The sequence below is a fragment of the Callorhinus ursinus genome, unplaced genomic scaffold, assembly GCF_003265705.2.
Source record: "Callorhinus ursinus isolate GAN/ISIS: 27379988/994484 unplaced genomic scaffold, GSC_fseal_2.0 scaffold57, whole genome shotgun sequence".
NCBI lineage: Eukaryota > Metazoa > Chordata > Mammalia > Carnivora > Otariidae > Callorhinus > Callorhinus ursinus.
The window spans coordinates 1,948,000-1,964,073 of NW_027397119.1; the positions used below are offsets into that span (position 1 = coordinate 1,948,000).

General features: G+C 41.4%; 1 protein-coding gene across 5 annotated transcripts in view; it reads left to right on the plus strand.

Moving 5' to 3' along the window:
• NEK7 (NIMA related kinase 7) overlaps positions 1-16,074 on the plus strand; it is a 163,904-nt gene that overhangs the window by 31,344 nt on the left and 116,486 nt on the right. For 2 of the 5 annotated variants that reach the window (XM_073884597.1, XM_025855049.2), the window contains exon 2: positions 6,822-6,889. The exons of the other annotated variants lie outside the window; for them this stretch is intronic. The gene's annotated coding sequence lies outside the window, so the exon portion shown is untranslated. The remainder of the gene's footprint in view (positions 1-6,821; positions 6,890-16,074) is intronic. 5 annotated transcript variants of the gene reach the window in all.

A 16,074-nucleotide genomic window follows, 5' to 3' on the forward strand; every position in this document is an offset into this window, starting at 1 on the left:
GAGATGATGACCCTATTCCTCTCTGGCCCTAGTTCTCTTTTCCTTTGGGTGGGGAGGAAACCAAGGTATCAGACCTGCTGTTGGCAGATTTGTGCCTCCTTCCATGAGGCTCGTTATCCCGAGTCTGACAGGAGCTGTGGGAGGGCCTTTGTGCCTTTTGTGCAGTCTTCTTGTGTGTCATTGGTGAGGAGGAGGTCATCCACATACTGGAGGAAGGTGCACCGTGTGGCCTCTCTTGGGAAGCTGGCGAGGTATGCGGCCAGCGCTTCCCCAAAGAGGGTTGGTGAGTTTTTAAACCCCTGCGGGAGGTGCGTCCAAGTCAGTTGCATCTGGCACCCAGTATCAGGTTCAGACCATTCAAAGGCAAACAGTGGCTGGCTCTGGGGAGCTAAGCGGAGGCAGAAGAAGGTATCCTTCAGATCTAGGCAAGTGAACCACCTGGCCGACCCTGGGATTTGGCCGAGGAAGGTGTACATCTATTCAGGACCACTGGGTGCAGAGAGATGGTTCCCTTATTGATGGCCCGCAGGTCTTGAACTCGTCAGTTCAAGACTTGAACAGCCCCCGTCGAGCTTCTTGACTGGCAGGAGTGGGGTATTCCAGGCCAACTGGCACTCGACTAGAATATCTGCTTCTTTGAGTTTGGTCAGATGTTCTTGGATGCCTATCTTAGCTTCTTATGGAAGGTGGTATTGCCTTTGCCTCTGAGGTTGGGCTCCTGGGATCAGTTCAACAATGATAGGGGCCCGATTCCGGGCTAGTCGAAGTGGGTTGTTTTCAGCCCATACTGAAGGGAAGGTGAGTCTGAACTCCGGTGGGCTGCTCAGTTGGGCCTGGGCATAGAATAGCCTCCATTCTTCTTCCCTTGGCAAGGTAATTGCTAGTACCAGAGACCCTGTCTCCTCTTGCCTTGGGTTCAGTTGGAGACTAGTGTGTCCAGTGGGCTCAAAGGTTATCTGAGCCGTAAGGTTGGAGAGTATGTCTCGGCCCAGGAGAGGGATGGGGCAATCAGGCAGATAAAGGAATTCATGTCAGACCTTGTGGCCCCCGAATTCACACTGGTGAGCCTGCCAAAAAGGCTGTTGTATTGCCCGCGTCCTGGTGGCACCAAGGATGGTTGCAGTCCTTTTGCTGAAAGGGGCCACTGGGGAGGTGACAACGGAGTGCTTGGCCCCAGTAGCAACCATAAAAGTCACTGGTTGGCCCCCCACCTTCATTCTGACCGTGGGCTCATGGGGGCCGAGGAGGAAAGAGCCCAGTCCCCCTCAGTCTGAGTCCATTCCCGCAAGGCCTATGAGGTCCCCCTCTTGGGGTTCTTCCTTGTAGCAGCTGGGCTTCTGTGCCTTTCCCCGGTGGGGACATTCATTTTTCCAATGCCCTTTCTCCTTACAGTAGGCACATTGATCCCTTGCCAAGGGGGTTCTGGGTCTCCCCCCTTTTGGTGGTCAGGGTCTCCCTGCCTTTGTGTTGTCCTTTTCTTTCAGGGTGGCGGTGAGGAGGCTGACTTTCTTTTTTGTCTTTTTGTCGTCTTCCCTTTCGGCTGCAACTTCCCTGTTCATGTAGACCTTACTGGCAATCTCTCTTAGCTGGGTGATGTTCATCCCGGAGAAAACCTCTAGTTTCTGAAGTTTTTTTCTGATGTCTGGGGCAGCCTGAGCCATGAAGGTGGTGTTTACCATCTGTTGGCTTTCCTGTGTTTTGGGGTCAAATGGAGTGTATATTCTGTAGGCTTCACATAGTCTTTCATATTAGTCCCCGGGGAACTCCCCTGGTTGTTGAGTGACCGAGGATACCTTAGTCATGTTGCATTCCCCGGAGGAGGGCCTCCTGGTACCAGCGGATGTGGGCCTGTCCCTCAGTTGTGGTGAAGTCCCATGCTGGGCGCTCTTCAGGTGTGGTCGTATTAGCCCAGGCAGCAGGGTTGATGACTCTTGCTGGTGCGTGCTCTTCCAGGTACTGCCGTGCACCTTTTACTATTCTCTTCCTTTCCTCTGTGTTAAACAGGGTGCGGAGTAACTGTTGGCAGTCTTCCCAGGTTGGCCGATATATCTTGAAGAGGGATTCTATGAGGTCTACCATAGCCTGTGGTTTCGCAGAGTAGGATGGGGTGTTATGTTTCCAGTTGAGGAGGTCGGTGGTGGAGAAGGGCTGATAATACATAATGGAACAGCTGGGTTGGACCGTCCCGTCTTTATCGTGCCTCTCGGGTTCCTGCGTCTCTCAGACCGGCATTTGGAGTGCACTTGCACCCGGCCTAGGGCGCAGCCTGTCTGCTGGTCCTGGAGAAAGTGGATCTTTGGGCCTGGGGGCGCCGATGGATCTTCTGGGCCTGTGGGATGCTGGTGAAACCGATGGCAGCAGAGTGTCTGGAGCTGAAGGGCCAGGTGTAGACCGTCTTGGGGGTACTTAACGGTGGGGGCAGGATCGGTTCCTCCTTGGGATCTCCGGCTAGGATTTGTAGCGACTGGGGCTTTTGCTGCTTTTCTTTAGGCCGCTTGGATGAGGAGATTAAGACCCTGGCCTGTCCCTGCCTATTGCAAGTGAATCGCACCCAGGGGAGAAGGGTCTGAACAATTCCTAGCCAGGAGTCAATGTACGGAAACTGGTCGGGGTGTCCTGGTTCTCCTGTTACGACTCGCCATACTCAACAAATCTTTGGGACATCCAATGTCCCTTCTGAAGGCCACCCGACATCAAAGGTGGGCCATTCCAGTTCACAAAGGGTTCTCAACTTGCCGGGGTTCATCCTGACTCCATAGTCCCCCAAAAACCCCTTCTTCAAATTTTTGATCATGGTCTCTAGAACCGTATGTTTACTCTGCCCTGACCCCATGGTGATGTCCCTATGTGTGGTGTCACAGAGACAGACAAAAGGGGGGGGTGCCTCCTGAGGTGCAGAGACCAATCAGATGCCCATCTGGCCATGTCCAGAAAGAGCTTAGGTGAGGTTTAGCCGTAGTGGTCTTAGTGTCGTGACTTACAATTGGAAGCTATTCTGATGCCGCCATAGACTGTATGCTGTTCACCACGGAATCGCAGACGGGCCCACTCAGACTCTGTAGACTTCTGGGGACCTTAAGGGTGCCTGCCCATGGAGTCACCGAATCAGTCCGCTTGAGCAAGCCAGGTCAGACTACACATTCACTCACACATTCACTCCAGAAGTTATTACATTCGCTCCCCTGGGAATCCCTACCTGTGAGACCTCTAAGAGGTCTCTGGGAGGTGATCAGGCTCCCCTTCCACCCCAATGGGTGGGCCTATCTGGGTCCTGGGGCCCCAGGCCTTACCGGAATCCGACACTGGGACCAGGTCCTCGCCTGCCAAGTCTCCTCGAGTCGGGCAGGAACAGCAGAGTGGGGCCTGCCTGAGGCGACCGGGGTGGAAGACTGCCGAAACAGGGCGCGCCTTCTCCGTTAACGATCTCTCCTTGGGCACCGCCTCGCCGTTACCCCCAAACCATGGCAACAATGGGCCAGCGCAGTTGGGTTTCCCGGTCAGGCAAGCAAATGTTACAGAACTTGGAATGGATCGCCTGATGGAAGAACCAAGTGGCACTCAGAGATCTTGGAGGATAGGAGGTTTATTTAACGCCGGCAGGCTCCGAGGAGAGTGATCTCCAAAGGTTTGGGACCCAAGCACAAACAAAGGGGGTAATTTATACACTTCTTCTGCATACTGGGCACTCTTGGCATGTGCGCGAAGCGGGGCAGGGAGAAGAACCCGGGTTGGTGCGCATGGGAAGCGGAGCAGAGAGAAGAACCTGGAAGAGCCCCGGGGTAGGGGCTGGGACTCCCTTGCTCGCTGGGTTGGCCATCTTAGGACACAGATTTCCCTTATCACTTGGATATTTATAGAGCTGTTGCATTATTGTTCTAGATCATTCAGAAATCTAGATGATTTGTGACTAATGGTGGACTTAAGAATTCTTAAATTTGGTTTGTGTTTAAAGTAGCTTTACCAACTTTAAAGCATGTATACACACGGCACAACACAACAATATGGCAACAATGATAACAACAAGATGTCAGTGTCAATGAAATTAAAACACAAACTGAGTGGGCCTGAAGACAATAGAAGAAAAAGGTGGTGTGGTATGTGAATTGGCAAAAATTGGAAAAGATATATTATATTAGGAGATTTGATCTATAATTATACTGACTTGCTTCCCATTGTGCATTTTGACTTAAAAATAAATTTACCAGGGCCTTCCTCCAAATCAGCTGTGATTGTTTTATTTTTATATATCCTAATTTTGTGGCCCTCTATGCATTAAATGTGTTAAGGTGACAGCTAAATTGCCTTCCTAACAACTAATTCTGGGTTTTTAGCATGTATGATTTTGGCTTTACCTTACTGATCAGGTTCTCCACAAAACTTGAACACTGTGGCTGATTTTTATGTTTCCTTTCTTGGAAAACGTTGCTCTCCCCATCCCCCCAGGGTATGATGGATTTAGAAGCTACTTTTATTATTGTTTACTGTTTTGTAGAGTGACCTTTTGACATCTCCTGGAGTGGTGGGAATAAGTTTGATACTATAGATATAATAGGAGCATGCCTCAAAGAGATTTTTTCGTTTTTAAATGTGCCTTTTCTTTTTCTTAATGTGCCCAAACTGATTTAAACATTAAAGACTATTATTCTGAAATTTTTCTCACACTAATCTAATGAGAGTGTTGTACTGAGTACAAAACATACCTGTGAGCAACACATGTGAAGTATAGGTTAATTTATGTGTTTATTTTTTCTTGTATTCTTAAAAATTGAGACCAATGCATTCATGCTAACTCAAGTGTCACCCAGGGAAACGGCCTTAGAAAGCTGAAAGTTGTTGAATTTAGTAAGAAAACAGATACTTTCCTCATATAGTCTGAACTGCAATTGTTTTCTGCACATTGTATGATAGGTATTTAAGTCTTAACTACATATTGGTGAGGGAATAACAATGGATGAAAGGGGCCAGGGAAAGGAGAAAGGTAGTATTGTTATTTGTTTCAACAGAGTTTGCATAAGAAAATTATGTGTTGTTAAAAGAAGGACTTACTCAGTTTGGTGATTGGTTGCTGGTCGTCTTCCAGATGTAATTTTGATTTCAGTTTCCTGAGGCTGTACCAGTGGGTGCATACTGAAATATTGAAAGTGAAAATGAAAATCTATAGCATTTTCTTTTTAAAAACATGTACACAGTATCTTGGCCCTAGCAGATGACCTTATCTCAAAGGAGTGCAGTGCAGGAAAGAGATAATCTATGCTGCAAGATTAACTAGCTGGAAGATTTATGTTACTAGATCACCTTTCTAATGTTCATTGTATTTAAACAAGTGGATAAAGAAATTGAGATGGATGTACAGCTAGCTCCATGTTGAGCATATTGCATTACATTCAGCTGTTTTCCTGTCAGCCAGCTTGTCAACTTTGTATTAGCTGATGGTTCCAGTTGATAAGAGGAATAAATCATACAAACTACTTCCTTGGTTCAGATGTCACACATCATATTAAACCGTGCAAAATTGGAATAACTTTCACTTTTTTCTAGGAAATAAAAAACAAAACCAAGAACAATTGCTTCTGGATAATTAAATATTAAATGAGAGAGCTTTTCAGGTTTCTTAATTGTCCGAACTGAGTTATGTTCTGTGATATTAATCAGTTTTGAAGGCACATGGTGCTCTGCTTTAGATTTATCCCATATGCTATTGTTTGGTATTGGATTTATGTAACTGTTTTACTGCACAGTATTGAATTGGTGTCATTGCACAGTTAGCAGTAAATAAAAATTAGCATTAAAAATTGCAAAAAAAAAAATAAAAAAAGCTTGTGATAAGTGTGTTTAGAACAGTAAAATGATTAGTGGAAATTATTTTTACTTGTGAAAGGATAGAATTGAAATGATTTCCTTAGCTATTGACATACTATCTTTCTGCTTACTTAATTTTCTGTTTGGTAATGCATTCAGGTGATGTTAAGGCATTATCGATTGTGATGTTTGGTGAAATCAAAAATTGAATCCATCAAAGTAAATATCCTGACTTGTTGAACTTTCTCTTACTTTTAAGTTTCTTTTAATGGTTTGAAATGCTGGCCTACTGTGTATAGAACAAGTTGTTACTGTGTTGTTGTTTAGTATTGTTATTCCTGGCCATCATGCAGGTTGGCAAGGAGTACCAAGAAAAGTAAATGACAAAGCAAGCAAGGAGGATGTCTTGCCGCAGCTCTGTAGGCCTGAAAGTAGACAGTGAGACTCAGAGATGAGAGCAAAACAGTTCATTGTAGCACAGCAAACAGTAGGAGCATCGGCATAATCACGCTGATTCTCTTGCCCACAAGTCCCATGGAGTAGTAAGATGGGTCTGGATGGTTGCTGTGCTTTCATTGAGCTAGCTGGGTCAGAGTGTCAGAGCCCAGGGCTAAAGGTGCAACACCATTGGAAGAAAGTGGTAAGCAAGCCTGTCCCCCTAACTGGGGATCAGGTAGGGAGCAAGCAACCTCCCTGCAGTCATGCTATGGTTGCCTGCCCTACATGACTAGCTACAGATATGGCCGAAGGACAGAGGATTGGTTGGTGTACTTGTAGTTTGGTGCATTTGGTAAGGAGGTTGTATAGGGTCTCTTAGGACCCATGATAGATAGCCTTTTCTAACAGTCTACCGTTTGGCCCTAAACATAGGCGGAAGTCAAATTTCACATGAGTATGCCACACCATCAGCAATTCAGATTAAATATCCTGAGACCAAATCCATTCACATGATCTCATGCAACACTTAATAAGGATGATTATCAGTTGGATGATGCCAACCTGCAGTTTTCATATCCCATCAGGTACCACAGGATTCTGGATTCAGCCAACTGAATAAAGCCCCAGAGAGTACTGATAGGTCTTATTTCAGGTAATCATTTAAATTCCTTTCTTGTGGGATATGTGGATTGTTCTGCTGTCTAGTGGTATTAATTTGTACATATTCTGCTCCGCCAGGGTGTAGTTTAAGGCTAGAGTGTTACCCATTGTGGCTTGTGCAAGAAGAGTTTAAACTGACCTACTGATCTTCTAGAGCTTGCATAGTCTCATTGGCTAAAGCTAAGGATCAGTTCCTGACCATTTGCCATAGGGCATGAACTCTCCTGCCAGGGAACAGTACTTGTACTGCTTTATGGAACCAGAAGTTCTGTGTAACCCTAGTAGGATAGCCTAGTTGGGGCGCATGTTATCTCTAGTCCCTACAGTCCAACTTACTGCCAGGCCTCCTTTTTGGTAGCTGGAGGCCAGAGGATGAGTAATTTTTCCTTTACTGACTCAGGGTAGGCCACATTGCTCCCAAGAATTTGCCTTGGAATTTGCAAGTCCCTGTGTCTTATCAGGATTAATGAACCACCCCTGGGCTTTCATGTGAGTCAGTTTTTGTTCTAAAGCCATTGCCACCTGCTCTTTATTTGAGCCTGTCAGTTAGCATGATACCACGAATGTAGTGGAACCAAGTCTTTCCTGAAGGGAAAGGGTTTCTTCCACACTGCATTGGTGGAAACAGCAAGGGAATTCAAGTACCCCTGAGGCTACATAGTAAAACTGTCTTGGGGAACCTGCAGGTGAAGGTAAACTGATACTGATCTTATAGTACCAAAGGGATTAGGAAAGAGGCACTGGCAGAGAGAGAGAGAGAGAGAGAGAGGCATTAACAGTGGCCAAGAAGGCATACCCAGTGTCCTCAGTTTGTGCAGTTGATTCAGTCACAGTCACAGTATTGGAAACAACCAGAGCAACAGGGGCACAACTGAACTCAGTTGCTGGCAATCCACTGTAGGCCTCCAGCTCCCATTAGTCTTTTTCACAAGGCCACACAAGGTGATTTTATTGAAATATCACATCTCTCAAAATTCTTACTGCCTTGAGGTTTTGAATCAAAATGGTGATTTCTTTTTTTTTTTTTCCTTCTGGAATTCCATATTGTTTTTGTTGTATAACATGGGAGAGGACTGCCTGACTAGAGAATCTGTTATGCACTTGTCCTACGATCCCTTCCAACAAGCACATCTTCCATGCTGAGAAAAGCCCGCCTGGGTTTCATGCGCATTTACAGTACAACTACAGTACGCCAGACATCCATAGCAAGTGTGCATTCAGCGATGAGAGGAACAGCGGCAGCAGTACACAACAAGGATCCAAATGTCCCCACCTGCCTTGTTCCAGGAACTCCTACTTTTATTCTGTTTGCAATTTCAGCCAATTGAATGTGTGGCTTCTGCCCTTCAAGAGAAGCTGACAAGATACCTACTTAAGCATCAGTATCCAAAAAAGCCAGAAAAACTTCTGTCTCCCACCCTGTCTTTTCTTCCCCTGCAGTCTTCCCTTGGGAATGGGTCCGTCTCTGGTCCCCCTTTTCTTCAGAGTCTGGTAAATCAGGGTGCAAGGGCACAAGGTTAGGTAGTGGAGGTACTGAAGGAGTAATGTGTTCTAAGGTTGCGACTTACCTCGGTAGTTTCCATGGAGAAATTTGGATCTGTAGAGGCATTTTTGGTTTCAACCAGACTGCTTTGGTTTAACCAGTTGTATGATTTGGGGCTCCCATAGTTCAGTTTCTGGACCAAATTTCTTTGGTGCTGATTCCATCCATTTCTTTTCAGGAGACTCCTGTTTTAATAGTTATATCCACATTGTCTTCTAGCTGGACCCTTTTGGAGGAGTTCCAAAAAATTATTGTCTATCTCATATCTCAGCATACTGCTTGCGCCAAGATATTTCAGGAAGAACCCAAACCACATAGCGAATGCATGAAGTAACAAGATCCCAAAGAAAATGACTAAGTAAGCAAGCAGGTTGGTTTGCCACAGCTTCATAGGTGTGAAAGTAGGCAGTGAGACTTAGCTATAAGAGCAAGACAGTTTTTAAAATACACAAACAGCTAGAGCATCCGTCCAGGTAATGCTGGTTTTCCTGCTCCCAAGTACCGTGGTGAGACGTGATGCACCTGGATGGTGGCTGTGCTTTCAGGGAGTTGAGTTGCAGATGAGAAACATAGGACTAAGGGCTCAGCACCTTTTGTAGCAAGTAGCAACCAAATGTGTCAATGGTCACCTAGGAAATGAGCAGTTATGCTGAAGTTACACTGTGGTTACCTTGGTCACTAGATACAGAAGGGGCTCAAGGTCAGCGCACCTTTTAGTTTGGTGTACTCAGTGAGACCATACAGGGACATGTGGGATCCATGACAGACTGGCTTTCTTGATGTTATTTTTTAGTTAATATCTAAAATATACAAATAGGTATTTTTCAAATAACACACATGTCATAGTACAGTAATCTCTTACATTTGAGCTCTGCTTTCAGAACTATTAAAATATATTCATAATTTATGTTATCGAGTCATCTGTGAAGTAGGTCACGGAAGTGTCACCATCTCCATTTTGCACAAAGAAGAAACTGATGCTCACTGAGGTTCAGTGACATGTAGCAGGTTATATGTGTAAGTAGTGGAACCAGATCTTGGATCCATGTCTGTTGACTCTCATGTTTTCTTTTTACTACCCTGAACCAAGTTTACTTGAATGAGTAGAAAATAATCATTTGTAGATTATAAATAAGTTTTGTATGCCAGTGATATTTCAGTGAAATTATTACTCTCTTGAGTCTTTTTTCAAAGTCCTAAATTAACGATTTGCTTAGGAAATATATCAGTGTTAAAATTTAGTTTAAATGTGGCTTAACACATATTTTGAATTAAGATTTAACTGGTTCTAGTATTGCATTGGAAAAGAGAATGAAAAATGATAGACATTTAAAATTTTTGTTATTTTTGTTAGTTATGATATAGTAAATCCCTGATTGTATGAACCAACATCTTATAATTTGATTAGTTATACATAAAGCACAATTGAGAGAAAAAGTAGGTTATTGGCATCTCTCAAGTTGAAAGAACTAAGGATCATTCAAACTCTGAGAACTGAGGATCATTCTACTGCTGAGTAGAATATCATCATAGCAGTCAGGCTGATGTTAGGTCAGACTTTCCATTATTAATCCTTCTTTTGGTTTTTATAACTTTTGGTTGAAAATTCTTTCCAGGGAACAACTTGTATACAGATTTTCAGCCTGGGAGCAAATATCTCATGACCCACTTACAGACCTCTTTAAACATTCACATTAATGTTAAGGGCTTTTAAGATGAAGGCTAATTTTATGTTTCAAAATATTTCAAAATATTTATTGTTTCAGAGTCAACAACTTCAAATTATTTTATCATTCCTTGTGAGGCTGCATTGTATTTTTAGAATTATACTCAGAATAGCTACTAAGCTCTGATGATAGGCCTTTAAAAATTATAAATTGAACAGCATTTAATTGATTTTAAGAAGTTGTCAGAATGAATAAAGAATTTGTATACTAACTGATTTAAAAGTTAAAACTTTAGGTTTCAATGATTTAAAAAAAAGGGATCATTATTTTGTCTTTACTTAATTATTTGATTTGTATTGCTCTGCAAACAAATATTAATTCAAGAATACAATATTGTTTTAGGGTTCTCCAGAGAAACAGATACAATAGGATACACCTACACACATGCATATGTACTTCTCTCTCTGTATGTGGTAACCTCAACCTATGCAACTAGCTGTATTTCTAGCTCTACACACACACACACACACGATTTATTGTAATGAATTGCTTCACATGGTTATGGAGATTGGGAAGTTCTGAAATCTGCCATCTGTAGGCTGGAGGCCCAGGAAAGCTGGTGGTGTAGTTCTGGTCAGAGTCCTAGACCCTAGAACCAGAACCCATTTTGTATGTTCTAGTACAAGCTCTAGGGTCTGAGAACCAGGAGTGCCAATGGTATAACTTGTAGTGTAAGTCTGAAGGCTTGAGAACTAGTAGAGCCATGATGTAAGCCCCAGTCCAGGGTTAGGAGAAAGCCAACGTTCCAGCTCAGTCATTAGTCAGAAGGGGTGAATTCTTCCTTGCTCAGCCTTTTTGTTTTATTCAGGTCCTCAAAGGATTGGCTGAGGCCCACCCACACTGGGGAGGACCGTCTACTTAATTCAAGTCTACCAATTCAAATCTTAATCTCATCCAGAAACACCCTCACAGACACACTCGGAAATAATGCTTAACACTGGTTACAGTATCTGGGCACCCCATGACCCATTCAACTTGATACATGAAATTAACCATTCCAAATACCATGAATAATTCTTTCCTATACTCTTAGTCATATTATTTCCAGAAGTGCTGATATTATACTTGAAACAAATGAAACAGATGAAATGTTCTGATGAAAATATTCCTTGAGCATTGTTTTTTTCCCCTGAAAATGTATAAAAAATACCCCAAATCCCTAATATCAGAATTGCCATCAGAATCCATTGTGAAAACTTATAATTTAGTTCATTTTAGGGTAGTCATATGGAAACGTGTTGCCAGTTTTCAGTCTGTTGTAACAAATATAATAGACTCTTAGAGACTCCTCAAATTTCAGCATGCCTCCACCTTCCTAAATCTGTACCCTGTGGAGTTTTTATGCCATTAGTTTTCTTTAATGCTTTTAGATGGCTTAAGATTTAACAAAATTCATACTTAATTGAATGTGCTGTTTTATTAAATGCTAGAATTAAAACACAGTTTTTCTAAATGACTAATCATTATCATAATTATAAATTTAGAAATTTAGTCTTTTTCTTCCTGGAAGTATTTTATTTTGTTCTTTAATTCCACCATATATTAGGAGGTTGGTCCAAGAAGAGAAGGATGATAATTTTTATTTTATTGGCAACAAGTGGCACTTACTAGAGTATTGACTTTTCTAAGTCCGCAGAAGGATTTTGCTGTGTTTTCTATTAGGTAAATAGTAAAGGGGTAGTCGTAGATTTTATATAGTATTTTCTTTGGTGCGTTAGCTGTTATTTTCTTTGATGTATCTCACAATATCACTTTTATATTTTTAAAGTGTTTGAAACACCAACAGAGATCAACATTCAAGTTCGCAAGTCACTTTTATTTTAACTTGGGTTAGGAGCCCTCAAGCTGGGAACCTAACCCGTGAGGCAGTCCCAAGCTGTTACTCTCCTCTGGGGTTGGTGGGTGGGTAGGGGCTGGCAAAAGCCAATGCTCTTTCCAACAGTTGCTGTTATAAACATTGTTGCCCTAAACATTCTTGTGTATATCTTTTGTGCACATGTGGGAGTTTCTTTGGAATATATCACCCAGAAGGGGAGCTGGGGTGGTCATGGGGACATTGCCCTCCACTTAACAGTATATGAGTTCCAGTTGCTCTGTAGCTTGGTTTTATTTTGCCAGAATGTAAAGTTTTTAGCCTGTTGATGGATACAAAATGGTATTCTATTAATTTAACTTGCATATCCTTGATTTGTACTGAGATTGAATATTTTTTCAAATGCTCTTTGGAAAATTACCTTTGTGTCTTTTGCCAGTCTTGAAAAAATTGGGTTATCTTTTGTTTATTGAATTCCTTACAAATCCTAGATGCTAATTCTAAGTTGGTTGTATATATTACGAGTCTTTTTTTTTTTTTTTCTGGTCTGTGACTTCTTTTTGCACTTTTTTGGTTGTCTTTCTTGATGAATAGACTGGATTTATCAGTGTCTAATGGTCATACCTTTTATCCTGAAGTATATTTCTTTCTACTTTGATGCCATGAAGACAATTGTCTGTTTTCTTCAAAAAAATTTAAAGTTGTAATTTTGATATTTAGGTCTTTATTCCCCTGCAAGGTGATAATTCTTATGTATATAGCATGTAAGTGTATTTTTTTCTTATTTACAATAATTGATAACCATTTGCCTCCATACCACTTACTGAATGGTCTATATTTCTTTCACTTAAAGTGTAATAATGCCTGTTCTGTCAGACACAGAGTTTTCATACATGAGCAGTTCTGTTTCTGGGCTATTTTTCTGTTCTGTTGGTCTTGTTTTTTCCTGCTTCAGTGGTACTTTCAATGAGTCTTGATATCTGTTTGGAAAAGGCCTTTTACCTTGGTGGTGTTTTTCAAAAATCTCTTGGCCATTTTTGGTTTCTTTTTCTTTCATATTTTAGAATTAGTTTTGTAGACATACAAACACACACATATTTTTTAGGTAACTGTCCATTTCATCTAAGGCTTTTAGATTTATTGACATAAATAATTTTTCTTACTATTGTATTCTTCTCTCCTTCTCCCCACATTTCTTATTCTACTGGATTTGTAGTTATGCCTCCTGAGAGTCTTCTTATTTATCTTTGCATTCTTTTTTCTTGATCAATCTTGCCATAAGTTTGTTTTTCTTAATTTTTTTTTAAGAATCAGCTTTTAGTTTTGTGAGTTTTATAGTCTTTATTTTCCATTTATTTTTGCTCTTACTGTTATCACTTGGTAATTAATAATAATCATTTGTGATTGGATGTGGGGGAGACAGGGTTGAATGAAAGATACTCCAGGTTCCCTCATAGTGACCAGGTGGATGGTAGTGTTTACCAGTTGAAGTAGAAAATAGTTGGAGGCAGTTTGTGGGGGAAGATGTTTAGCTCACTTTTGGATATTGAGTTTGTGGTGTCTATAGGAAATCCAGGTGGAGCTGTTTATAGGAGAGGCTGGGCCTGAGATAGTGATTTGCTATTTGCTATTGGTAAAGATAGTCAGTGGAGAGTAGTGGGAAGAAGGAAAGACACAATGATTGGAGGTCAGTGGGAAGCCTCCTTGGCTCTGGTAATACCGTCACCATTCCTATTTCTATTCAACTTAAAGGCCTCTGTGCTTCCAGGAGCACTTGTGCATATAGTTGCAGTAATTGACATGTTTGTATCTCTCACTAAACTGAAAGGACAGGGCCTCTTGATCTCCTCATAGGACCTAGTGCAGTCAAAGCATTGGATATGTGTTTGTGGAATCAACCCTATTGACTGTCCTTGAGTTTGGTCGTGTATATATGATTTAACAGGAATGTGTTATGGATGCTTATTCTAGAGGATTCGAGACAATTACTAATTTTAACCACTAAAAATATTTCCCTTATTGTTGTAAACTGAAAGAGGGCAAGAATTGTCTTTTTAAAATCAAATTTTAATTTGATTTTTAAATTTAACCTGAATATGAATGTTTTTTATTTGAAGAAGACATTTATTAATCTACCATATTTAAGGAGGAAAAGTAATTTTTCAGTTACCAGAGATACTTCTTTTAATGAAAAGGTATCTACTGATGTACCTTCTGTTACTGCTTGTTTCCAGAAGGATTTATCTTCTCAGATTTAGGTCTTAATATGAAGATTAAAAGTTAATAACTTGCCAATTAAAATTACTCCAGACTCTTATGCACCCCCATATTCTAGGAAAATTGGAAGAAGTTTAATATTACTAATTCTAAAGCTTAATGCTTCTGAAACAACTCAAGGGCATTATTGTTCACAAGATAGTGTGTGAAAAGCTATCCTTAAAAGTCAGGAAAGGGTCATATAAGTTTATTCAGTGCAACAATCAAGTAAGAAAAATAACAAGAGAACAGAATACTTGGATGATTTATCTTCTTGATTTTTTACAAATTATAGCTATCTTTGAAACAAGCATTTATATGTATTTACAGTTTGGAATAAGCTTTCCTAGAAAAATTATCCAGTTTTATGCTTTGGAGACAGACCTAGTTTTGAATCTCTGTTACTTACTCACTAGCTGTGTGACAAATCTGTTAGGAATCCATTTAGCTTCAAGTAACAACAGTGGCACACACACAAAAAAGGGGCTTATTTTTCTTAGATAATGAGAAATCTGGAAGTGTAGATGGCTGCTCGCTTTGGTGTAATGTCCATCGAGGTCAGGGCTGGTATCTCTCTGATTCTTTGTCTTTCTCATGGAACAACATGGCTGCTTCAGTGTGAGGCATCACATCCACATTGCAGGCAGGGAGAAAGGGGGAAGGACAGAAACAGCACTCATGTATCTCTATATCTATATAGTAAGGCAGATACCATATTAATTAAAACTATTCTTTTAGAAATGTTAATTGTCAGGAAAACAACCTTCAATTACACATTAAGTGACAAAATATGACATATAATCAAATTGTGAAAATTTCTATTTATGCTTGTATGATAAATTGATACACTTAATCACTGCATACATTGAAAACAAAAGTAGATATCGTTTGTAGTTACTAAATGTCAAGTGCTGGACTCAGTGCCTTAAATGCATTATTCATGTATTCTCATAATGATCTTCATTTATTAATTCTGAATAAATACATTTATAAGATATTGTTCTAGATGTGAAAAATTTAATAATACATGAAAAATCCAAGTCCCACCTAGTGGGTGCTACTGTTATCCCCAAGAGGACACTGAGGCTTATTCAGGTTAGCTGTGGCACCCATGGTCACTGAGGCAGACACCATAGACTGACCAACCACACATCCATTCCCAGCCTCTCCCTTGCATACTTCTGCCACAGATGCTAAAAAGCAAATTAGTCATCTCCCAGCCTATATTTCAGCTAAGATTGATCATGTGACCTAGTTTTCCAAACATAAGCAAAATTTCTTGTCAACCCCCCCCCCCCGAAATATCAGCAAAAGACTCTTGTTCCAGAGCTGGGAAGGAAACAGGACTGGGCAGAAGGAGCTGAATTGCAGTGGGGTTTGCAACAAAGGCTTCAACCAGTCCCATGGGACCATTCAGGAGCTAGCATAGCCTTTCAGGATTGTCTCAGATTGATGCAAGGGGTCTGGATCTTTGTACCCTCACAGTGACCAGTCATTGGATGCAGCTGCCTAGAGAGGGACTCAGCTGTGAGCCCCGAGCAGCCATTACTCCCTGCAGCTTGGAGAACGAGTGCCTCAGTCCTCAAAAGCTCTCTGGAGGGCACACCACAGCATCCACTGCAGATGCTGGATATCGATTTTTCAGACTTTGTTCTTTTCCAGTGCATGCACTTAATGCTATTAATTAGTTATTGGGCAGTTTAACTCTTTCCAACATATGCTGTTTAGTTTTTTGGTCTGCTTTTCTGTTTGTTGCTTGGAGAGATATTTTAAAACCTGTAACTCTTGATTGTAGAATTGTCTTTTTTCCTTTTAGTTCTATCAGTTTCTGCTTTATA